The following is a 26,489-nucleotide window of genomic DNA, read 5'->3' as shown; positions in this document are numbered from 1 at the left end:
TCGGCCCAACAAGTCTGCACTGACCCTCCGAAGAAAAACCCACCCAGACATATTCCCCTACCCTATTTACCCCTGATGTACCTACCTTAAATAGAACAGAACCACAGCAACGAGCACCCGAGCTACAAATCTTTTCACAAATTTTGAACACCTTAAATATCACTGAACACTTGGGGCAATTTAGCATGGCCAATTCACCTGACCTGCACATCTTTGGATTGTGGGAGGAAACCGGAGCACTCGGAGGAAACCCACGCAGACACTGGGAGAATGTGCAAACTCCACACAGACAGGCACCCGAGGCTAGAATTGAACCCGGGTCCCTAGCACTGTATGCCAGCACTGCTAACCACTGAGCCATGATGCCACCCTGCCATCAAAATTTGTTCAGTGCCCGAAGGTCTACCATCTTTTGATAGAATTAATTATTTGTTTTTAATCTGTCACTCCTTAACCTAAATGTATCGTCTCTTTTTCTAGATTGCACTAAAAAGGGAAAGCTCCACTTCATTTCTATCCAGTTTGTCAATGCCCATTCGCATCTTATATACTTTAATCAGATCTGCTGTCATCTTTCTAAAGTGTCAGAGTATAGCCTAGCCTGCCCAATCTCTCCTCATAAAAGAAGCCTTTCACATCTGGAACTAACCTGGTACATCTTCTCTGAACTGTCTCCAATACAATTACATAATTTCTCATGTAAGAGAACTAACATTGTACGCAGTTAAATTAGCCTTGTCCATTCCACCATAAAAAATCGTGGCAGGTCAGGGCCAGGGACCATTAGTTCAAAGATTCCAATACAGTTGGATCACATGAGATCCAGGGACACCTAGCCAACTGGGTAACAAATTGGCTTGATGGTAGGAGAGAAAGGGTGGTGGCAGAGGATTTTTGCCGGACTGGAAGCCTGTGACCAGTGGTGTTCTACAGGGTTTGGGGCTGGGCCTTCTTTGTTTGTCATTTATATGATTGATTTGGATGAGAATATGACACATGGTTAGTAACTTTACTGATGACACCAATATTGGTAGTATAGTGGACAGTGAAGAGGTTATCTAAGAGCTCAATGGATCTTGCTCAACTGGGTCAATGGGTCAAAGAGTGGCAGATGGAGTTTAATTTTGATACATTTAGAGAAACCAGGGCAAAACTTACACAGCTAATGGTAGGGTTCCAGGGAATTTTGTTGAACAAAGAGACCTAGGAGTTCAGTAAATAGTTCCTTGAAAGTGAAGTCACAGGTAGACAAGGTGGTCAGTGCATTGAGTACAGGAGTTGGGGCATAATGTTGTGGCTGTACAGGACATTGGTGAGGGCTCTTCTGCTGCACTGTGCACAGTTCTGATTGCCCTGCTATATGAAGGATATTATTAAATTGGAAACGGTACAGAAAAGATTGACAAGAATGCTGCTGGGACTGGATGGTTTGAATTACAATGAGAGGCTGGATAAGCTGGGACTTTTCACCTGGAGTTGAGGAGTGACCTTATAGAGGACAGGCATAGATAAGGTTAATGGCAAAGGTCTTTTCCCTAGGGAATGGGAATCCAAAATTAGAGGGCATAGGTTTAAGGTGAGATGGGTAAGATTTAAAAGGGACCTGAGAGACAACTTTTTCCACAGTGTATGGTGCATATATGGAACGAACTGCCAGAGGAAGTGGTAGATGCAGGTACAGTTACAACATTTAAAAGAGGTTTGGATAGGGATATGAGTAAGGAAAGGCTTAGAGTAATATAGGCCTAAAGGGAGGCAAATGGGACCAGGAGACAGTAAGAACTGCAGATGCTGGAACCCAGAGTCAATAGATGTGAAGCTGGAAAAGCACAGCAGATCAGACAGCATCCGAGGAACAGAAAAGTCAATATTTCAAGCTGAAACCCTTCGTCACTCTGACAGTGGAGAAAGCCAAGGATGGATATGCAGCCAGGGGAATGGAAGGGGTTATTAAAATGGGTTGAAACTTTATTGCTGGAACAGCACAGCAGGTCAGGCAGCATCCAGGGAACAGGAGATTCGACGTTTCGGGCACAGGCCCTTCTTCAGGAATGAGCAGAGAGTGTTCAGCAGGAGAAGATAAAAGGTAGGGAGGAGGGACTTGGAGGAGGGGCATTGGAAATGTGATAGGTGGAAAGAGGTCAAGGTGAGGGTGATAGGTCGGAGTAGGATGGAGGCGGAGAGGTCAAGAAGAAGACTGCAGGTCAGGAAGGCGGTGCCGGGCTGGAGGGATTCGGCTGAGACAAGGTGGGGGGAGGGGGGATGAAGAAACTGGTGAAGTCCAAGTTCATCCCCTGCGGTTGGAGGGTTCCCAGTCGGAAGATAAGACGCTCCTCCTCCGACCGTCGCGTTGTTGTGGTTTGGCGGTGGATGAGTCCAATGACCTGCATATCCTCGGTGGAGTGGGAGGGGGAGTTGAAATGCTGTGCTACAGGGTGGTTGGGTTGGTTCGTCCGGGTGGCCCAGAGGTGCTCTCTGAATCGCTCCGCAAGTAGGCGGCCTGTCTCCCCAATATAGAGGAGGCCACACCGGCTGCAGCGGATGCAGTAGATGATGTGGGTGGAGGTGCAGGTGAATCTGTGGCGGATATGGAAGTTTCCTTTGGGGCCTTGGAGAGAAGTGAGGGGGGAGGTGTGGGCGCAAGTGTTGCACCTCCTGCGGTTGCAAGGGAAGGTGCCAGGAGTGGAGGTTGGGTCGGTGGGGGGTGTGGATCTGACAAGGGAGTCGCGGAGGGAGTGGTCTCTACGGAAAGCTGATAGGGGAAGGGAGGGAAATATATCCTTGGTGCTGGGGTCTGTTTGGAGGTAGCGGAAGTGACGGCGGATGATGCGCTGTACATGGAGATTGGTGGGGTGGTAGGTGAGGACCAGTGGGGTTCTGTCCTGGTGGCGGTTGGAGGGGCGGGGCTCAAGGGCGGAGGAGCGGGAAGTGGAGGAGATGCGGTGGAGGGCACCGTCGACCACGTCGGGGGGAAATTGCGGTCCTTGAAGAAGGAGGCCATCTGTGTTGTACGTATTTTGAACTGGTCCTCCTGGGAGCAGATGCGGCGGAGACGAAGGAATTGGGAGAATGGGATGGCGTTTTTACAGGGGGCAGGATGGGAGGAGGTGTAGTCCAGGTAGCTATGGGAGTCGGTTGGTTTGTAGTAGATGTCCGTGTTGATTCGGTCGCCTGAGATAGAAACAGAAAGGTCTAGGAAGGGGAGGGAGGAGTCCGAGACTGTCCAGGTGAATTTGAGGTCGGGGTGGAAGGTGTTAGTGTAGTGGATGAACTGTTCAACCTCCTCGTGGGAGCACGAGGTAGCGGCGATACAGTCATCGATGTAGCGGAGGAAAAGATGGGGGGTGGGGCCAGTGTAGTTGCGGAAGATGGATTGTTCCACATACCCTACGAAGAGGCAGGCATAGCTGGGGCCCATGCGGGTGCCCATGGCTACTCCTTTTGTTTGGAGAAAGTGGGAGGATTGGAAAGAAAAGTTGTTCAGGGTGAGGACCAGATCGGTCAGTCGAAGGAGGGTGTCGGTGGAAGGGTACTGGGTGGTACGGCGGGAAAGGAAGAAGCGGAGTGCTTTGAGTCCTTCGTGATGGGGGATGGAGGTGTACAGGGACTGGATGTCCATGGTGAAGATGAGGCGTTGGGGACCGGGGAAGCGGAAATCCTGGAGGAGGTGGAGGGCGTGGGTGGTGTCACGAACGTAGGTGGGGAGTTCTTGGACTAATGGGGACAGGACCGTGTCGAGGTATGCCGAGATGAGTTCGGTTGGGCAGGAGCAGGCTGAGACGATGGGTCGTCCGGGGCAGTCAGGTTTTGTGGATTTTGGGCAGGAGGTAGAAACGGGCGGTGCGGGGTTGTGGGACTATGAGGTTGGAGGCGGTGGATGGGAGGTCCCCTGAGGTGATGAGGTTATGGATGGTCTGGGAGATGATGGCCCCCCCTCACTTCTCTCCAAGGCCCCAAAGGAAACTTCCATATCCGCCACAGATTCACCTGCACCTCCACCCACATCATCTACTGCATCCACTGCAGCCGGTGTGGCCTCCTCTATATTGGGGAGACAGGCCGCCTACTTGCGGAGCGATTCAGAGAGCACCTCTGGGCCACCCGGACGAACCAACCCAACCACCCTGTAGCACAGCATTTCAACTCCCCTTCCCACTCCACCGAGGATATGCAGGTCATTGGACTCATCCACCGCCAAACCACAACAACGCGACGGTCGGAGGAGGAGCGTCTTATCTTCCGACTGGGAACCCTCCAACCACAGGGGATGAACTTGGACTTCACCAGTTTCTTCATCCCCCCTCCCCCCACCTTGTCTCAGCCGAATCCCTCCAGCCCGGCACCGCCTTCCTGACCTGCAGTCTTCTTCTTGACCTCTCCGCCTCCATCCTACTCCGACCTATCACCCTCACCTTGACCTCTTTCCACCTATCACATTTCCAACACCCCTCCTCCAAGTCCCTCCTCCCTACCTTTTATCTTCTCCTGCTGAACACTCTCTGCTCATTCCTGAAGAAGGGCCTGTGCCCGAAACGTCGAATCTCCTGTTCCCGGGATGCTGCCTGACCTGCTGTGCTGTTCCAGCAATAAAGTTTCAACTTTGATCTCCAGCATCTGCAGACCTCACTTTCTCCTCCTTATTAAAATGGGTGGCAACTGGAAGGTCAAATTGGTTGATGAGTGCAGATGCTCTGCAAACTGGCCCCCGAGTCTGCGTTTGGTCTCCCTGATATAGAGGAGACCACATTTGGAGCAATGAATACAATAGATCGGGTTGGATGACGTGCAGGTGAACCTCTGCTGGATATGGAAGGGTTGTTTAGGATCTTGATGGAGGGGAGAGGGGAAGTGTTGGGGCAGGTGTTCCATGACGTACTTGTCAACTCTACACTCCCGACCAATGTCTTTACCACACCCGGTAACAACCACGAGGTGCAACACCTGCCCCCACATGACCCCTCTCGCTTCTATTCAAATAGAATCAAGGTTTCCATTCACCTTAAATGAACAAAAAAAAACTGAAGTGTAATTACTCCATTATGCAATCTGAAAGCAACACAATGGCTGAGTATTCAGTCTATTATAATGGACGTCAACAAACGAGGACCTGCAACACACTGCATAAGCTATAATTAGAAACAGACTGAACACTTAAACAGCTGATCAAATTAGGTCACCTTAGATTTGTGAAGGGTGGATTTTGTCTAACTAATGTATACAAATCTTTTGAAAAGAAGGTCACTCCCATCTTGGATAGATGAGCATCTATGAAAATTGTCTATCAAGATTTTCCAAAGGCTCATCAGAACCAGGAAGAGTCCAGCAAGGTTTTGTAAAAGGGAAAGGGATTATGGTTTTAACATTAAGAGTCATCTTTTTAGGACAGTCATAAGGAGAATTTCTTTCTCTCTCAGTGTTGCATGATTTTGGATGCTCTGCCTCAGAGGATGGTGGATTGGGGTAACTGAATGTTTATGAGGGTAAATGGGAATTTGGGATTCTAAATATAAACAGATGAGCGTGAATTTATTGAATGGCAGAGCAGGCTTGAGGGGCTGAATGGCAAAAATGTTGTTCCTAATTCATAAGCTCATGCAAGAGACTCTTTTGAGCAAATCTTCAAAAATACAAATGCAAGAAACTGAAGCTAATAAATAGTATGACATGGGTTGATGATTGATTGCAAGGTTGGAGGGAGTGCAGGAGTTAGTTCTCTGAATGCCAGGATGTAATAAGGAGAGCTTGCAAAGAGATCTGTACTGGGGCCTCAGCTTTTTAGAGTACATACTAATGAATTGAACTTAAAACAATATATCTTTTGAACAGTGAACAACGAGGAGCTGTGGAGAAGCAAAGCCATTTGTATGTCCAGGTAAACAAATTATTGAACATAAAAGTGTAACTATACCCAAAGTAATGAAAAAGGCTAATGGCATCACCTTTATTTCAAAGGGGTGAAAATATAAAATGAGCAAAGTATGCTTTTTTTTTTGCACAGTTAGGATACTGCATGCACTTTGGGTAGAAGCTTCAGGAAGAGGTAAGGCCCTGGGGTGTGTTGCTGAACAAACAGACCTTGGAGGGAGGTGCATAGTTCCTTGAAAGTGGAGTCTCAGGACATGGAGTATAGGAGTTGGGAGGTCATACTGTGGCTGTACAGGACATTGGTTAGGCCATTTTTAGAATACTGCGTGCAATTCTAGCCTCCCTGGTATAGGAAGGATGTTGTGAAACTTGATAGGGATCAGAAAAGATTGACAAGGATGTTGCCAGGGTTGGAGGATTTGAACTGTAGTGAAAGGCTGAACAGGCTGGGGCTGTTTTGCCTGGAGCATTGGTGCCTGAGGGGTGCCCTGATAGAGGTTTATAAAATCATGAGAAGCATGGATAGGGTAAAAAGACAAGGTCTTTTCCCAGGGTGAGAGAGTCCAAAACTAAAGGGCATAGGTTTAGGGGGAGAGAGGAAAGATTTAAAAGGAACCTAAGGGGTGACTTTTTCATGCAGAGGGAGGTAAGTGTATGGAATGAGCTGCCAGTGGAAATGGTGGAGGCTGGATGGGTATATGAATAGGAGGGGTTTAGAGGGATATGGACCAAAAGCTGGCAAATGGGATTAGATTTATTTAGGATATCTGATTAACATAGAGGCACTAGACTGAAGGGTCTGTTTCCATGCTGTATGTCTCTATGACTCTAAGGTATATTGACCTTGGAGACAGTACTTCACAGATTTACTTGGATCGGTCTTGGGTTTAAAGAGTTAAATTATGAAGATAAATGACATACACTTTGTGTCCTTTTTTTAAAAATAACTGAACAGGCTAGACACAGAGAAACTATTTCTTTTAGTGAGAGAACCCAGAACAAGGAAGCATAACATTAAAACTGAGCTCAACTAGTTTTCTCAGCAAGGCTTAGGGAAATCCACGTTGAGTCAATTGAAAGGTTAAAGAATTAAATGTTAGGATGCAGTATGAAGTGATTACGACAAAAAGGCAAGTAACAAGGATTCAGATTAGTCATGGTCTAATTGGACAGCAGAATGGGCTAAACGGCCTACTCCCATTCCCATGTTCCCACAAGTGGAATTCTTAAAAACTGCCTGCTGGAATATCTTTAACGCCACAGTGAAGAGACTACATCACTTTTGATTTAGTAATGTTCAACCTGACAAGTGTATAATAATATGCACCAACTACATATCTAAGAACACGTTAAACTTAAAATGGATCACAATCTTACACAAACTGCATATTACGCTGTAACAGACTGCTAAGAGCTTACATATATTGGAAGGCACATCTGTTTATACAGGTACAGTAGAGATAAGACTGCCAAATGCTATTAAATACCCTTCAGATTTTGCCAAAACAAAGAACTATTAAGGACTTTTATCAATAAATATGGATTGATGGTTTGATAATGGATTCATGAAGCTAGGCAAGTTTGTGGCATAGCTTTCATAGTTCACATGCCTCAACCTCCCGCCTGGTAATAAAATGCACTTTGAATCTTAGCTAAAGGGCTAAAGTGACAAAACTAAAGATACTGGTTAGTGTGGAATTGAAATGGAATGCAGCAATGAAAAGGTTGTGTGAAATCAATGCTTGTACTTCTTAACCATTTAATAGTTCAAGTGCATCTGTTTCAATAGTCTCATTTGGCATCAAGCCCTTGGCCCAACAGAATTGCTTTTATTTTAAACTTGCCTTTATTTATTACAGTAATTATTTATTACTTTTTTAATGCTAAGAAGAACTGTGTAAAACTGAAGCCACTGCCTTTGAGATCTGCTCATACATCATCCTATGGACCAGAATTAGCTGTGAGAAAAAAGCACAACAGTGTTGGCCAAACAGTGGCTTCACTTTGTCTTGGAAACATGTTCAAATCAACACATTCATTCTATAAATAGCAGCTAGTCCTTTCAGGAGAAAACAAAGGAAGAACTTTGTTTTTCTCAGATTTGAGGCCAGGTTTAGAGATTTCAGCTCTAAAATCTGCAGAGAGAGAGAGAGAATTTCTCAGCATAAATACTGCTAAGTGACTGCCACTGTCTGATCTAATTCATGTTACTTGGCACAGAGTGGTGCCAGTGAATGAAGCCACATCCTCTGGACAAATTCGCCAGCTGAAGTGGTCAGCTGGTGCGACAGATTACGCCACCAACCATCAGCACCATCCCCTGCATTGTGAACACGACAGGGCTGACCCCAAACAAGCTGAGCTTTGGCCTCTGCATCTCAGTGGACAGGAAGTCCTAATGGGACTACAATGTTACAGCCTGTCTAATAGACACCTTACCCAATTTCCCCCCCATATTACAGGGAACAGGATAGAGATAGGCAGGAAGGAGATGGCCTGGCCCCCCACTTTCAAAAAACACCTAGTACTGAAGCTGTAAAATCTAGTCCCTGGAATTAACAGTGCCAATCTAACCCAGTTACAAACAGTTCTTTACACACAGATGATCTTGGAAGGTTAAATGCAGGTTCTATGTCTACTAGGCTAATGAAGAATCCTCAGATCAAAGTTGGAACTCCTCCAAATTTGTAGTTATTCAGATGCACTCCTGTCAGACTAAAAGCTGGAGTCCACCAGATTTCCAGAAACTTCTATGCTTTGAAGGACCAAAATGGCACTTGCTTATTATGTTCCAAAATCCACCCCACTCCTTGGCAACAGTCTGGGATTACGTCAAGATGTTTGTAACCTGGGAGTCACATTTGGCCTAGGGCGGAGCTTCTGACCTCAATTTCATTCCATCTCGAACACCGGTCATCTCTGTCAGTATATTATCCCCCAACTCTGTTCTTGTCTCAGCTGGTTACTGCTGCTACAACCCTCATTCATGCCTACTCCATTTACAATCTAACCATTTATGACTGGTGTCCCACATACTATCCCCTGTAAAACAGAGTTCACCCACTGTCCAAGTATTAACTTACACCAAGTCATATTCCCCAACACCCCTACCCTCTCAGACTTGTGTAGTGGCCTGGTCAAACAATGTTTGGATTTTAAAATCCTCACACTTCTTTTCAAATCTCTCCATGACTAGAACCCTCTACGCTTCTATCTTCTTCTCCAGTCCCACAACTCAGATACCTGCAGAGCTTTTGTTTTGGTCTTGAGTATTCCTGATTTTAATTATTTCATGATTCAAGGTTGTACCTTCTGTTGCTCTACAATACCCTCCCTTCATGCCTCTGCCTCTCGAAACCCTTTCCTTCCTTTAAGAGGCTCATTAAAATAGACTTCTTTGACCAACAATTTAGTCACCTGACTGCATATTTTCTTATGTAGCTTGGCTATGTACTTTGTTTTATAAATGTTCCAGGTGAGGTGCCTTGGGGCATTTAATATGTCAAATGCACTGCATAAATAGAAGTTGTTGTTGATTTAGATACAGGGAATTGTGGTTGAATGTAAAAGAGCTATTTCTGTGAATTTCTGCTTAATTACAGTGGTCATATTTTTATGAGAAAGAAGGAAGCCTTTAACTTTTTTTTTATAATTCCCCTTCAAGGGCAATGAATTCCAGGATATCACTGCTTAAAGCGAAATGAAGGAAGAATATATCCCACAACTGAAGGTGATTAAATTAGTTTATATCACAACCTTGCATGCATTTATTTTTGTTCATTCATGTTTCCACAATAGTATGCTTCCCATGCTGTACAGAACTCCAGAAATGGGGTCAGGGTGAGGAACACTGATAGAAATAAGGCTAATCAGAACAATTACTATTATTACCCCAAATCAATCTATTGAAGGCTCTTGTTGGAATAGCACTAAAAACACATTCACTAATGTTCTATTTCATTCAGCAGAAGCTGACTCTCCTCTGCTCAGTTACATCAAATGAGGAACTCATTTCAAAGCAAGAGGCAAGAAATCCAAACCTGACTCAAGTTAACTCACTCAGGCACACAAGACTCTTACAACAAGAATGCAAGAGTATATAACAGCAAATTAACAAACTATACAAAGTATATCACAATAAATAATCTACCTACCTAAAAACTGGCTTCAGAGTGAGGAAAAACCCAAACTACAAAATTAAACTTGAACACATAACAAGCTTTTCTTAAATTGCTAGTAATATTTTTTAGATTGTCATTGAACATCCTTGCATATCGAAAAATGTGATTATTTCCCACACACTTCACTCACAGATGTGGGCTGGAATACAATAAAAATTTGAATTAGAATCTGACTTTTTTTTAAACCTTTTATGTAAAGGTGAACAGGACATTAAGTTTCTTTTCAACCCACATTATCTCTTAGGGTGCTGCATTTTCAATCAAGTAAATCAGCTTTCCGGTCTTCCTGCACCTTTCCATGTTTCTAAGAATTTTGTGTCTTAAGAGAGTCAACGTGGCTGATAAACAAAACATATACATCAAAACAATTACAGACTGCTGCCTTTCAGCTGAAGCTGAACTTACTTATTTGTGTGAACCAACCCACAAGCTTCTCCTTCACCTCTTTTTCTTTCAGTCACAGTCTAACTCTTCCTTGCCATGCTGTTTTCCTCCAACATAGATCAGAGGCACTGAACACTGGACTGAGAGAGAGAGAAACTATGAGCTCAGCCTTGCCCTTGTCTGGGCATGCGTCCCTGTCAAAACAAATAGGATGCAAAGATTTGCAGAGAAGCAGCATTCCACAGCATTGTTAAGGCTGAATATATTAGAAACAGAAAATTGCAAGAGAAAAAGATTCAAGTTCAAAGGTCAAGTATCGAAGTGCATTGTTGAACTGCCATTGTTTGATGAGCAGCAACTAGTCAAACAGGAGGCTGTGATCATGCTTTCAATGAGTGAAGAAATTAAGCAAAATCATCACACAACAGAAAATAGAGCCAGCAGCTAGGATACTCACTCAATAAGTAAAGTGAGAGGCATTTTCAGCACAGTCAGCAATAAATAGAGCAATCCGATGGAAACGATATGGTGCAGAATGTTAGGAGCATCAACGAATAGTATTGAACAATACAGACATGCACATTTCCCCCCAAAAACCCCTCCCCCACCCACTTCACAGAGTTCCCTTCTCCTACAGGTCACTAGAAAGGCAATGGTAGCCTCTGCTCAGTGGTGGTGGGGAGAAAGATCACGAAGACTATTCTGCTGGCTAATTTCACACAGATCAGAATGGACAACTAGAAACTGACCTTGCTTTCAAATCCACAGTTCTGATTTGCTCCTTTTGCAGAATCTTCTCCAGTCAGATGTCCCTGCCTGCATCTCTCGACAGTCCTTTATTCTAGATTTTTGCTGGTTCCCTGTTCTCTGATCTTGCAATCAATGTACATCCTTTGGCATTTTCTTCTTGAAAGAAAATCTTGCTGTGTACTTGTTTTTCCTTCAAATATCACCTGGAACATAACCCTAGCTAAAATACTTCATTGCTTTCTTGGCATCCATCTCTCACAAAGACAATACTCTATGTGAAAATACAAGCTGATACTGCTGTTGGATCCACCTGAAGTTTAATAACAGGAGCAAAAAAGGAAAATAGGGAACAATTTCTAAACAATCTGTTCTGAAGTTAGTGACAAACATTCTGTAACACTTGGTTTATTTTGTTGAATTATTCATTGCCTTTTTAATTCTTGTTACATTGGTCTAAGGGCCTAAAAACATTGTTTCAACCTTCAAACTATTTTAAAATGACAGGACTTCACAGTAACATGAATTATAAAAATTATACCTTAGTAAAGCTTCAAAAGCTCATTTGGAGTAGGTCATGCATTTAGTGAGACTTCAAAGAGTGTTCAGATATTACAGGTTAAATTCTTCCAAGGTTGATTTGAGTTTTAAAGAATTTTTTTAACACATCATTCAAAAGGTTGAATAATTTGTCACAAAATACTACAGTCACCAATGATTAACAACCTAAAACGCTTCACAGTGCATCTATTTTTAGTGTTTTATTTATTGTTTTAACGAGCCCTCAAGAAAGCAATGAGTGAAGGCAGTGATTGCAAATACCTGAGATTCCATCAATGGTGAAGAATGTGTGTGAGGATTAATCACCTAAATACCAGCTGGTGGACTTGATGTAAAATCTACTGTGACCAGTCAATGACATTACTTATGTTTGTGGGGAGGGGAATACTTATACTATTCTCAGAATGAAGCACACTCAAAAACCTGAGAGAAGTGTCACCTATGGAATTGCAGTCAGGAAAAGATAGCTAAGCCAGTGAGTGTACAGCTTGTAACTACACAATGAAATGAGGTCCCCTATCCACAAACACACACAAAATGCACAGCTCCTGAGCCCATAACAGTAACAACAGCAATTTGCACTTAATCCATGAACATTGCAGAAAAATGTCAGGAGGCACTTCACAGGGGTATAGGAAATACAAATGCCCAAACTTTAATTTAAAAGGTAGGGCTGAAAGAATGAGTGTGAGGAGGTGAAATAGAGGGTTTTCAAGAGACAGTTCCAATCAGTAGGATTTATCTCTGGTCTCTAAACTATTTTGCACCAAGATTATGCTTAGGCTTGTTTCAAGAATGTGGTAACTTAGGAGGCTAAATGGTAACACCAGAATCTGTGAACATTGTGACAATTTTCACTATATCCACAAATATGCAAATTTAACAAGTAGGATGCCATGAAGCCCTATTTTAGAGAGACGCTGTGAATTGTTTCAAAGTGATACACTGCAACCTCATTATAAATACATATACATATGATTGCAATTAATATTTGGAAAAGGTGTGCATTGAAGTTACACCTTTTTAATCATTTTATTTGCTCAGTGACAAAAAAGTCCTTCAGTACCATAAGATTTCTGCATGAGATTCTGCTTCAAGATGACAGCTGTTTAAATTTGGATCGATTGAGATGAGAATAGCTCCATTAATATGCATAATTAATTTATACAACTTAATCTTTCCTCTTTGACATCCAATCTTGTCTCGTTATGACAAAATTCCCCTCTTCTCTGATGAAATTTGCAAGGTATCTGAATCAAGCAATAAATGTTTCTTTAACTTTTTAAACAGCATTTATTCAGCTATAAACAATTCCCAGGTCCTAGTGGAACGAATGTTTGGAGGAACAAATTACTGCCGATATTGGAATCTGTACTGAAAACAAAAACAATGTTGGAAATCACAGTGGGTCAGGCAGTACCCATGGAGAGAGAGAAAGCTAATGTTTCGAGTTAAGATTTTTCTTCATCAGAGTTGAATGATTATCAGAGAAAGCATTGAGCAGGGCAAACATTTAAATGTAATAGTACAGCAGTTTATAGCCAGATTTGAGCACATTGATAATGAGATTGGGAAAAGTAACCTCATGTAAAGATACTGTGCATGCAAGAGAGGTGGTGTGTGTCACAGAGAACAGAAAAAGGGATTTTTATTCACATTGGAAACTTTATATTCACCTTGCACAGAAAAACTGACAGACAAGTCTGAAAGATTATCACAAGATGTTATTTTGGAGCAGATTTTGCTTAACCATTTACAAACTATGGGCAGAATATGTTTAATCGGCATGTTTTCTGATTTCCTTAAATGTGCCATGTTCAGGTGCTTCAAGGTAGTATCAGTCTCAAAAGAGCTGAAAATGTGTTGCTGGAAAAGCGCAGGTCAGGCAGCATCCAAGGAGCAGGAGAATCCTGCTCCTTGGATGCTGCCTGACCTGCTGCGCTTTTCCAGCAACACATTTTCAGCTCTGATCTCCAGCATCTGCAGTCCTCACTTTCTCCTCAGTCTCAAAAGAGCATAACATCAGAACAACTTGTTTCCATATTACATGCAACTGTGAACAAACATAGTATAGTAATATTAAAATTCAGTATTATTATGGCCTCCACTCAACAACATTCCAAACTGATCAGTTAATTTAGTGGCCTGAACCTTGCAAAGGTAATGATGGCAAAAATATCAACATTAGCCATCTTTATTTTACTAAAACTGACAGGAGCTCTGGAGTCTATGCTGTATAGATGCTGAATAACGTTGAAGTTCAATGTTACTGATAAACAGTGTTTCTAAAGTACTGAGTCACTACTAAATAATGAAAAACTGATCAGATGAGAACTTGCACTGTTACACTGTTGATCCTGCAGCAGAATGCCTTGGCAAATCTGCATCTTGTTGAATGAGGTACAACTAGAATTTTAATAAACACCACAGTGGTCACTAGACTTTATAGACACCAGCATACACTAATTACTTATTTAGTGACTTCAAAATCCAAACCCATAGTACAACCATGGTTAGGAAATTATTATGGTGCTAAGTGATTATCACCTCAAGGCAAAACAAAGTGACGTATGAAAGATTAAGATAAATTCTTAATTCTCATAATACTCTTCATTTTACATGGTGGGGAAGTGGGTTTACTCAGTTTAAGGAATTCAGAAAGAGGTTTCAAACTCCTATTTCTACCTTTCAGTAAGTTTCTGGCTATTTCTGTCAGGAAAGAAGCTACAAGCTCCATCGCTCCCTTTGAGTATTTATTCTGCATCATAATGGAAAACACTGGTGCAAGTCGTTCACACAGAAACAGCTTAACAAATGAGCTCATACAAGTCACAAACTTGGCAGCAATCAGTTTTCTGGTGCTTCAAAATCCACCCTTCAATCTGTTTATTTTATTTGTATTTAAAGTAGGGCTTTGAAGTTTTTTCTTATTAAATTAAATTAATTTTGTTTGAAGTAATTAGTAGCTCTGGATCAAATAAAGGTTACTTTACAGAAGTAAACATGGATCCCATATAGGTTTAAGTGCTTGTAAAACAGTGTTTGTTAGATTAGATCTCAAATGGTTGGTAAGTTTGAACTCCATCCGGAGTGCACAATTCTGTGGAACACCGAAACAGTGCTACATTGCAGCAGTTGCTATTATGGAGTCATACAGCATGTAAACAGGCCCTTCGGCCCAACTCGTCCAGGCTGACCAGGTTTCCTAATCTGAACTAATTGCATTTGCCTGCGCTCGGCCCATATCCCTCTAAATCTTTCTTAACTATATACTTGTTCAAATATCTTTTGAAACTCAGATCCCACTGCTGGTTCCTGTTCAGTGTTTTTCGTTATGGAGTACAGAAACAAACAGTCCTTGGTCCAACCGGTGCACATCAACGACAATCCCAAACTCAACTAGCCCCACCGGCCTGCATTTGGCCCATATCCCTCCGAACTTTTCTTATTCATGTACCTGTCTAATGTCTTTTAAGCACTGTAACTGTATCTACATCCACCACTTTCTCTGGACGTTCATTCCGTACAAGAACCACTGTGGGAAAAGGTTGCCCCTCACGTCCTTTTTGAATTGTGGGACAGCAGCCGGTTTTCCTGACTCTGGTCAGCATCACTGTCTTAACCAAAGTACCAAAAAAACACTCCAATTACCTGCTTATCCATCTTGTGATTTGTTTGGTGTTGATACAGAATGGCTGCCATTTTTCCAACAAGTTACTTTGTATAAGAAAAAATTTACTGTTGAAATGCTTTGAACTATTGACATGTTAACTGCTGTTTAAACATTTTAAGTATTTTTCTCATATTAGGAGGCGACTAGATTGGGACAAAAGGATAGGGTTAAAAACTCAACAGCAAATGGCAATATGAAGATCAGTCAAACATGCTGGGAAAATGAAGGAGCAGGATTCAGGAAGACATTAGAGAAATTTACAGAGAAGCTGATAGCAAAGTAGCACGAGAAAAAAGAATGCTATAGCGCTCGGGTCAGCGCGGGATGTCAAGTTGGAAAATGTCAAGATGCTGTGAGAAAGGAAGCAGGGGCTGCTGGATACACATATCTGGGATACAAGTAGGGAGGTTGCTGTTCTAGATAAACATTGACTGAACTAAAAATAACCAACCCCTACATCAGAAATGCAGAAGAATCTGACTGTGTAGACAATCTCAGGAATATATCTTAAACATGGTTAAAAAGGAGGCATCAAGTCAAAGTTTTTTGTCTTATGTTCATCAGGATTGAAATGCAAGAAAACAAAGTTAAAAAGGAGGCAATAATATATACACTAAGACAACAAGGTTCTGATTGGTTAGCCTGTACTTGGTTGGAGTTGCAGCATGAACTGTGAACTACCACAGTTAAGTGACTGGACTTAGTCAACTCTGATTGGTCAGGACATTACCATTGGGATGCAGCAGGGATTGGCTGGATTCATATCCCTTTCTTTAATGAAGAAGGTGCACTATGGATATATTCTTTCTCAAGCACGGAAGAGGCCTTGTGTGTGATAAATATAGTTTCAAGCACCCACAAATTAATGCAGTCAGGATTTTTTAACTGTTCAAGGGATATGGACTTTGTTGGCTGGGCTAGCATTTATTGTCAATCTGTAAGGCAGTGATTAGGAGGTGAATGAGTTTCTTGAATCATTGCAGTCTATTTATTAGAGATAACTGCTTTCCTATGACAGATGTCACGCTAAACGGGCCCGTAGTTTGCTATCTTTGTCTCCTTCCCTTTTTGAATAAATGAGTTACACTCTCAACTTTTCAATCTAGTGAAACCTTCCATAAATCTAAGGTATTTTTAGTAAATTAATGTCAATTCATATCTGATCATTTCTTCAATGACCTGAGGATGAAATCCATCAGGATCCAGGAAATTGGAAGCTCACAGCTCCAACAAATTGCTCAGCACCTCTCTCTAGCTCAACACTTGTGGGTTTCACTTTCAAACTGTACCATTAATTGTGGGGGGGCACTCATGACGGGCAATTAATGCCTGCACAAAAGCTTTTATGCAACCTTTATATTGTCTGCATTTTTATTATGTGACATTCAATAAAGGTAATCGGTTTTCAATCATGTATTCATCCAGTATGTTCAACCTTTTCTAATAAATAAACCTCTAAGTTCCAGCATTGTCCTCATGATTCTATGTTGCACCTTTTCAGGTATTTAGCAAACTGGCACTGGAATTGCTGCTTCTGGACAAGAAGGTGCATTCTTGTTTTAAAACGTGGGATGACAAACAATCCTTTAAGTCCAGTGTAACAGCAACTCCATTTTAACACTATCACAACAGCACCCAAATAACCTGATTTCAAGTTAAAATAATAGAAAGCCCAATCAATTTTATTGAACAGTATAAAGGTTGCACAAAAGCTTTTGTGCTGCAGTAAACAGTGCAGCTTTTCAACTCTTGTTGTGTATACACCGCAATCCTGTGGAGGTCACATACCACGCAGTGAGTTCCTACTCCCCACAGGAAAGCAACAGCAGGTTCAAATCAGGTGTTTATACATCCATGTAACATGACCCTCCTGTTTTACAGGTCAGTGCATACATAATCACAGTACCTAACTGCCAACAGTTTACATGCAAATATTTGCTTGGTGTCACTTGTCAACATAAAACAAATGTAAATTGGTAGCCACTGTGTAAATTGGCTTCTATGATCACCATGTTCGCGCACCCCCTTCACCTCTGGCACCTGTTTTGAATTCAGTGCCGAAGTCTGGGTGAGTCTATAAGGGCTAGCTGAAAGGTAAGCCAGGAAACTTATTCAAAGATTGTCAAATTTGGCAGCTGTGTGTTAAAAGCTCACAAAGCTGAGTTGATCCCAGTGTTGCACTACTTGCAACAAGTTTGGGAGAAGTATTACCCCTTGTGGAAGCCAGTGGGATGGTTTGGAAAAGACAAAAAAAACTGGTCAATACAGGATACTGTGCATCAGCAGTATTTGTTGGAACAGATTACTCAGCAGCAGTATGCTCTCACTGCTCTGAGAGTGCTCATACTGGGAGAAATGTTCCACTCCTCAGCCAAATGAAGAAGATGAAATTCTCCTGGAAAAGAAATCCATAAAGCCATGGAATATTTTTGAAAATGTGTCTTTCATTCAATAACACCTTGTATATACAGCATTCAATATAAGACCACGCTGAAGAGTCCCATTGAGTACATTGGGAGAAGTGTTTTGACTAGAAACTGAAGTGACATTATGATTACATTGTTAAAAAAAAATGCCAATTCTGATCAAAGCAGTGACAATTAGCCTGTGCTGAGCAATGATGCCCACATGTGTATTCACTTGCCAGTAGCACTTAGTTATCTCATACAGGAGTAACAGTGAACTCAGCAGCTCATCAATGTCTGTGGAATTGCCAGGAGAGTGTTCACCATGTGGAAGGCCATGCAAATGCATGGTTCTCATGGTTGAACAAGTGCCTTCAACAAAGGGGATGAGAAAACTAAAATGGGGGAAAAAAAAGAAATGCAATAATTTTAAAGAGTTAAAACCAAACTGGCTGTGCTTCATCTGAATTGTTTCTGTGATGTCTGAAGCTGCTGTACAGAACAACCTTGGTTATTTGAACATCGATTATCCAAATTTCAGATTATCTGAACAAGATCATAAGGTTCCGATGCTTGGGTAAACTGTTTTATCCGAACATTCGATTATCCAAACAAAATACTCCTCGCCCGTGTTGATCAGATAACCAAGGCTGCACTGTAATACTGCTTGTTGCCACAGGAAGATACCTTGTGATCACCCACATACCCTCCTTACCCTGAGTGGCTCAATTTCCTTTACAAATGACTTTTACCAAATCTCCACAGCCAACACTGCCAATATGCTGGGATTTTCCAATTTTTAGTTAAAGTTTTAGCTATTAATCCTATCTCAGGTAACTCCACTAAAAAGGATGATTTGGTTATTTTGTCTCAATGCTGATTTCTGGGACTAGTCTCACTAGATATGGTAATTCTTTCAAAATCAAAAAGTGTGGTGCTGGAAAAGCACAGCCAGTCGGGCAGCAGCCTCAGATGCTGCCTGACCTGCTGTACTTTTCCAGCACCACATTGTTCGACTCTGATCTCCAGCATCTGCAGTCCTCACTTTCTCCTCATTCTTTTAAAAGCCAAGAGAGGCTTTCAGGTATCCTGAGGTTGTGAAAGGCACTATTTGAATAATTCCACTTCATCTTATGGTGCCTAGCCGTAGGAAGGGCCAAGAGGGGAATGCAGGAAGTGAAAGTGAAAGAAAACAGGGGAGGAAAGGGAGCCATTGGCAATTATCAGGAACAGATGCTTTGTAATAGTGCAGCTATAAAGGCCAAGGAAAAATAAAGTTAAATCAATCTGCTGAAATGAAGAACAACATTGACAAACAATGTTACACTACACTCTCTTCCTGTCCCCTCCACCTGCATCATATTGTGACTGCTTCAAGAAACAAACCAAGCTAGATATATTACAGAAGGTATGAAAAAAATTGCAAGCACAGACAAAATGCTGCCCTTCTACAAGAACCAAATCCTATTAGGCCAGCCTTCAACATCCAGATCAACTCCTAACAAATCAGTCACAAGTGCTTCCATAAAGCCTGTCAGGCAAAACAGGAACATGGTGTGCTGTGGGCAAGCTGATCTGGAAAAGATCTCAACACATTAATCATTACTCTGCTCAGCAAATGCTGAAAGAGAATCCAAACTATGCACCTTAACTCTTAAATTGCAGATTAAGTTAACAGTCTGTATCGGTGCAAACTGAACATTCCTAGCAAAGCATTAATGGTTAATATAGCACCTCACAGTATTCATTTTAGCTAATATCTCTATGCGCATTCCAAACTACTTTAAGTACATCACGGAAACAGCAAGCTGTGAAGCACATTTTCAGACAACATGATTTGTTTTCTGTGAAGCAGCACAAGGAATTTTGAATAAGGAATACAAAATTACACAATGAATAATCTTAGATATATTTTCTCTCAATCCCACAGTGCCTTCCTGTAGATCAAACATAAAGCATCCATTTCACACCGGTCAACAACAAACACATGTTACCAACAAAATCATTGTTTCTGCTGTAATATCAATATAAAACAGTGCATAATAATATGAAGAATCGCTGATGTTTCCATCTTGACTGTGGTTTTAATTCTTCAGTTTTGAATAGAATGGAATCTACAAGCTTATTTGTCTTGACTGAATTCTTATTGCATGTACACATTTTCAAACAATGCTGATGCTCTTGCAACATGAATGACACGCTATTGGTCGACGTTACATTTCAGGGGAAAGTGTTGTGCCTCCAAATCAGAGTGAAAACACTCTCTTTTCTCAAATTTCTACCATGTGACACATCATGATAGCTCCAAAATGTGTCTTCAACGCTTTAATTCTGATAAGTACTGAAAATAAAATTATAAGTGCCAGAGTTTTAGACAGTGCTACAACAAAAGTTTTGAAACAAAGTTTTAACACTTAAATTGGTAGTATTAGTGGCATATGAAAGGATCGGTAAAGGTGGAAGCATCTTCCCAGTCATTTTGAACATTAAAGAAAGGCACACAAAAAAATTTCCATCACACATTTGCCAACTGCATTGTACTTAATTTGATGAAACACCAGAGGAGCTGGCAACTTGTGGCTGTACTGTGCTGTAACTTGATCCTATGATTCAGATGACATCATGGACGTCTAGAACGAAGTATCTCATTTATCGTAACAAATGAAAACTGAAGCAACAAACGATTGTTTACACCAGAAATCAGACTGTGTTTCCAAAACAATTCCTTTTAAAAGCGCCTGCTTTGTGTTCACCCCATACAATACTGAATTGTACAAGGTTCCAGCTTCAATTTCTGGGCTGTGGTCAATTAAATAATCTCAGCAGAGTAGCCAAGCAACATCTCCACTCATAGAGGGCATAGGTTTAGGGTGAGAGGGGAAAGATATAAAAGAGACTTACGGGATAGCCTTTTCACGCAGAGGGTGGTACGTGTATGGAATGAGCTGCCAGAGGAAGTGGTGGAGGCTGGTACAATTACAACATTTAAAAGGCACCGAGATGGGTATATGAATAGGAAAGGTTTGGAGGGATATGGGCTGGGTGCTGGCAGGTGATCTAGATTGGGTTAGGATATCCGGTCGGCATAGATGAGTCGGATTCTAGATCAGTGGTGCTGGAAGAGCACAGCAATTCAGGCAGCATCCGAGGACAGGCAAAATCGACGTTTCGGGCAAAAGCCCTTCATCAGGAATAAAGGCAGAGAGCCTGAAGCATGGAGATAAGCTAGAGGAGGGTGGGGGTGGGGAGAGAGTAGCATAGAGTACAATAGGTAGGTGGGGAAGGAGATGAAGGTGATAGGTCAGGGAAGAGAGTATGGAGTGGATAGGTGGAAAAGGAGCTGAGCAGGTCGGACAAGTCCGGACAGGTCGAGTTACTGGAGGTTAGAAACTAGGATGAGGTGGGGGAAGGGGAAATGAGGAAACTGTTGAAATCCACATTGATGCCCTGGGGTTGAAGTGTTCCGAGGCGGAAGATGAGGCGTTCTTCCTCCAGGCGTCTGGTGGTGAGGGAGCGGCGGTGGAGGAGGCCCAGCACCTCCATATCCTCGGCAGAGTGGGAGGGGGAGTTGAAATGTTGAGCCACTGGGCGATTTGGTTGATTTATGCGGGTGTCTCTGAGATGTTCCCTAAAGCGCTCTGCTAGGAGGCGTCCAGTCTCCCCAATGTAGAGGAGACCGCATCGGGAGCAACGGATACAATAGATGATATTAGTGGATGTGCAGGTAAAACTTTGATGGATGTGGAAGGCTCCTTTAGGGCCTTGGATGGAGGTGAGGGAGGAGGTGTGGGCACAGGTTTTACAGTTCCTGCGGTGGCAGGGGAAAGTGCCAGGATGGGAGGGTGGGTCGTAGGGGGGCGTGGACCTGACCAGGTAGTCACGGAGGGAACGGTCTTTGCGGAAGGCGGAGAGGGGTGGGGAGGGAAATATATCCATGGTGGTGGGGTCTGTTTGGAGGTGGCGGAAATGTCGGCGGATGATTTGGTTTATGCGAAGGTTGGTAGGGTGGAAGGTGAGCACCAGGGGCGTTCTGTCCTTGTTGCGGTTGGAGGGGTTGGGTCTGAGGGCGGAGGTGCGGGATGTGGATGAGATGCGTTGGAGGGCATCTTTAACCACGTGGGAAGGGAAATTGCGGTCTCTAAAGAAGGAGGCCATCTGGTGTGTTCTATGGTGGAACCGCTCCTCCTGGGAGCAGATACGGCGGAGGCGGAGGAATTGGGAATACGGGATGGCATTTTTGCAAGAGGTAGGGTGGGAAGAGGTGTAATCCAGGTAGCTGTGGGAATCGGTGGGTTTGTAGAAAATGTCAGTGTCAAGTCGGTCGTCACTGATGGAGATGGAGAGGTCCAGGAAGGGGAGGGAGGTGTCAGAGATGGTCCAGGTAAATTTAAGGTCAGGGTGGAATGTGTTGGTGAAGTTGATGAATTGCTCAACCTCCTCGCGGGAGCACGAGGTGGCGCCAATGCAGTCATCAATGTAGCGGAGGAAGAGGTGGGGAGTGGTGCCGGTGTAATTACGGAAGATCAACTGCTCTACGTAGCCAACAAAGAGACAGGCATAGCTGGGGCCCATACGTGTGCCCATGGCTACCCCTTTGGTCTGGAGGAAGTGGGAGGATTCAAAGGAGAAATTGTTAAGGGTGAGGACCAGTTCGGCCAAACGAATGAGAGTGTCGGTGGAGGGGTACTGTTGGGAACGTCTGGAGAGGAAAAAACGGAGGGCTTGGAGGCCCTGGTCATGGCGGATGGAGGTGTAGAGGGATTGGATATCCATGGTGAAGATGAGGCGTTGGGGGCCGGGGAAACGGAAGTCTTGGAGGAGGTGGAGGGCGTGGGTGGTGTCTCGAACGTATGTGGGGAGTTCCTGGACTAGGGGGGATAGGACAGTGTCGAGGTAGGTAGAGATGAGTTCAGTGGGGCAGGAGCATGCTGAGACAATGGGTCGGCCAGGGTGGTCAGGCTTGTGGATCTTGGGAAGGAGGTAGAACCGGGCAGTGCGGGGTTCCCGGACTATGAGGTTGGAAGCTGTGGGTGGGAGATCTCCTGAGGTGATGAGGTTGTGTATGGTCTGGGAAATGATGGTTTGGTGATGGGGGGTGGGGTCATGGTCAAGGGGGCGGTAGGAAGAGGTGTCCTCGAGTTGGCGTTTGGCTTCAGCGATGTAGAGGTCAGTGCGCCAGACTACCACTGCGCCCCCTTTGTCCGCTGGCTTGATGGTGAGGTCAGGATTGGAGCAGAGGGATTGGAGGGCTGCGCGTTGTGAGGGTGAGAGGTTGGAGTGGGGGAGGGGGGTCGACAGGTTGAGGCGGTTAATGTCCCGGCGGCAGTTGGAAATGAAGAGGTCGAGGGCAGGTAATGGGCCAGCGCGGGGTGTCCAGGTGGATGTAGTGTGTTGGAGGTGGGCGAAGGGGTCTTCGGAAGGTGGGCGGGAGTCCTGATTGTGAAAGTAAGCTCGGAGGCGGAGGCGACGGAAGAATTGTTCGATGTCACGGCGTGTATTAAATTCATTGATGTGTGGACGGAGGGGGACAAAGGTGAGTCCTTTGCTAAGGACTGATCGTTCGTCCTCAGTGAGGGGGAGGTCTGGGGGGGATGGTGAAAACTCGGCAGGGCTGGGAGCCGGGAGCTGGTGTAGGTGTAGAGCTGGGAGTGGGGTCGGAGCCAGTACCTGGAGTGGGTGTGATGGTGGGGGGAATGGGGGTAGAGTCATGAGTAGGGGTAGTGTTCCCCTTGGGGTTCTGGGGGGTGGGGATAGTGACAGTGGGGTCTGTGGGGGGCGTGTCAGCAGAATGCAGGTGAGTGGGGCTGGTGGGGTCGGAAGTGGTGGCAGACACGGCAGTAGGGGTGGCGGAAGTTACTGAGCGTGTGGCATCGGCGATGATGTGAGGGCCGGAAGTGGCTGTGGGAGTGGCCATGATGGGGGCAGAAGTGACATCATCAATCAGCGTGGGGGTGGTAGCTGCATCAGCCGCATGGCTAATGGCGTTTCCGAGGCCAGGGGAATCTTCTGGAATGTTTGAGGAGCGCTGGTTATGGAGGTGGGTAGATAAAAGTTTGTTGTACTTACAAAAGTTTGTTGTGGTTAAAGATGCCCTCCAACGCATCTCATCCACATCCCGCACCTCCGCCCTCAGACCCAACCCCTCCAACCGCAACAAGGACAGAACGCCCCTGGTGCTCACCTTCCACCCTACCAACCTTCGCATAAACCAAATCATCCGCCGACATTTCCGCCACCTCCAAACAGACCCCACCACCAGGGATATATTTCCCTCCCCACCCCTCTCCGCCTTCCGCAAAGACCGTTCCCTCCGTGACTACCTGGTCAGGTCCACGCCCCCCTACGACCCACCCTCCCATCCTGGCACTTTCCCCTGCCACCGCAGGAACTGTAAAACCTGTGCCCACACCTCCTCCCTCACCTCCATCCAAGGCCCTAAAGGAGCCTTCCACATCCAAAGTTTTACCTGCACATCCACTAATATCATCTATTGTATCCGTTGCTCCCGATGCGGTCTCCTCTACATTGGGGAGACTGGACGCCTTCTAGCAGAGCGCTTTAGGGAACATCTCAGAGACACCCGCATAAATCAACCAAATCGCCCAGTGGCTCAACATTTCAACTCCCCCTCCCACTCTGCCGAGGATATGGAGGTGCTGGGCCTCCTCCACCGCCGCTCCCTCACCACCAGACGCCTGGAGGAAGAACGCCTCATCTTCCGCCTCGGAACACTTCAACCCCAGGGCATCAATGTGGATTTCAACAGTTTCCTCATTTCCCCTTCCCCCACCTCATCCTAGTTTCTAACCTCCAGTAACTCGACCTGTCCGGACTTGTCCGACCTGCCCAGCTCCTTTTCCACCTATCCACTCCACCCTCTCTTCCCTGACCTATCACCTTCATCTCCTTCCCCACCTACCTATTGTACTCTATGCTACTCTCTCCCCACCCCCACCCTCCTCTAGCTTATCTCTCCCATGCTTCAGGCTCTCTGCCTTTATTCCTGATGAAGGGCTTTTGCCCGAAACGTCGATTTTGCCTGTCCTCGGATGCTGCCTGAATTGCTGTGCTCTTCCAGCACCACTGATCTAGAATCTGGTTTCCAGCATCTGCAGTCATTGTTTTTACCACATAGATGAGTCGGACCAAAGGGTCTGTTTCCGTGCTGTACATATCTATGACTCTATATCCCTGCGCTCGAGAAAGACAAATCATCCAAGATTCATGAACTCTAGCCAGAGACCAAGATCACAAAGTGTTTGTGCACAGACACTTAAGTAATGACATGATTGAGCTGGTCCATGATGTCAAATAAAGATGTGGACCTCGATTAGGTAGAAGAGAACAAGTGGTGCCCACATTCAAGTGTGAAGCAGCATAAAGAGGAGAGACTGGGGAATGATCAGCATCTCTTTTTACATGACTTTGTGTACTTTACTTTAATGTTCAAAATGACTTTGCAGTGGTTGATGAATGGAGAAGTCCATTTGACTACTCTTCTTCACCACTGCAATCTAAATGGAAACAAAGGCAAAAGGAGATGGGCCCTGACATTTAAATGAGAGCGGGGTGGGGAAGGGCAATGGGATCTGACAAGGCTGGGCATGCATTGTCAAATATGACTTGATCACTTCTTTTTCGGGTTGATTTCCTGTCTGGACTGCTGACCAAATTGATAGAAATATGAACAAAAGTAGTGTGGAAAAACCTCATCAGAACAGGTAGCATATGTGGAGGGAAAGACTTATTATTTCAGATTGCCAGCTTCTGACCAAATTGACAGACCTACAAGGTTAGGGGAGGGTTAACACTGACGTTCAAAATTACAACCAATAGTGCCACAGCTTGCCTATTTCAGGTCCTCAGTATGCTTTCTCTATTGAAATCCAATTGGAACAAAGGAACAGGAGTAGGCCATTTAGTCCCTCAAGCTTACTCTACCATTCAATGAGATCATGGTTGATCTATGGCCCAACTACATAGACCTGCCTTTGGCCCATATCCCTTAATACATTTGCTTAATAAAAAGTTTTAAATCTTAGATAGGAATTTTAAGAACTGATCTAGCATCAACTGCTACTTGTGGCAGCAAGTTCCAAACATCCATCACCCTTTGTGTGTAAATGTGCTTCCTAACATTGTGTGAAGAGTCTGGCCCTAAATGCTCAGACTATGCCTCTAGTTCTAGAACCCCCAACCAATGAAAATAGTTTACCTTTATCTGCCCTGTCTTTTCCTGTTAATATCTCAAAAACCTGGATCAAATCTCCCCTTAACCCTCCAAATTCTGGAGAAAACAGGCCCAATCTCTCCTCATAATATAGCCCCTGAAGTTTAGGTATCGGTCTTGCAAACCTATTTTGTGCTCCCTCCAAGGCCAATAGATCCTTTCTAAAGCATGGTGCCCAGATCTGCTCATAGTACTCCAAGTGGAGTCTAACCAGCGTTTTGTTCAGCTGCAGCCCAATGTTTTTACCCCTATCTTCCAGTCCCTTAGATATAAAAACCAGCATTCCATAAGCCTTTTGATTAATTTCTGCAGTTGTTTGTAGCATTTTAAAGATCTGTTTACCCGATCCCCCAAATATCCTTGGACATCTGCTGTATTCAACTTATCATCTAGAAACTACCCTGATCTAACCTCTCTCGTCCCAAAATAGCTAATCGCTCACT

General features: G+C 44.0%; 1 protein-coding gene across 6 annotated transcripts in view; it reads right to left on the bottom strand.

The window, feature by feature from the left end:
* The window catches only part of shroom3 (shroom family member 3), a 432,635-nt gene that overhangs the window by 64,147 nt on the left and 341,999 nt on the right, over positions 1–26,489 (bottom strand). Inside the window, exon 1 of one of the 6 annotated variants that reach the window (XM_087986063.1) lies at positions 10,452–10,576. The exons of the other annotated variants lie outside the window; for them this stretch is intronic. The gene's annotated coding sequence lies outside the window, so the exon portion shown is untranslated. Of the gene's footprint in view, positions 1–10,451; positions 10,577–26,489 lie in introns of those variants that run through there. 6 annotated transcript variants of the gene reach the window in all.

The sequence above is a fragment of the Chiloscyllium plagiosum genome, unplaced genomic scaffold, assembly GCF_037043375.1.
Source record: "Chiloscyllium plagiosum isolate Xiang-an unplaced genomic scaffold, Cpla_swu_hap1 HiC_scaffold_1, whole genome shotgun sequence".
Classification (NCBI taxonomy): Eukaryota; Metazoa; Chordata; class Chondrichthyes; order Orectolobiformes; family Hemiscylliidae; genus Chiloscyllium; species Chiloscyllium plagiosum.
Note: the sequence above shows the minus strand (reverse complement) of the source record. Positions and strands in the feature narration are given on the sequence as shown.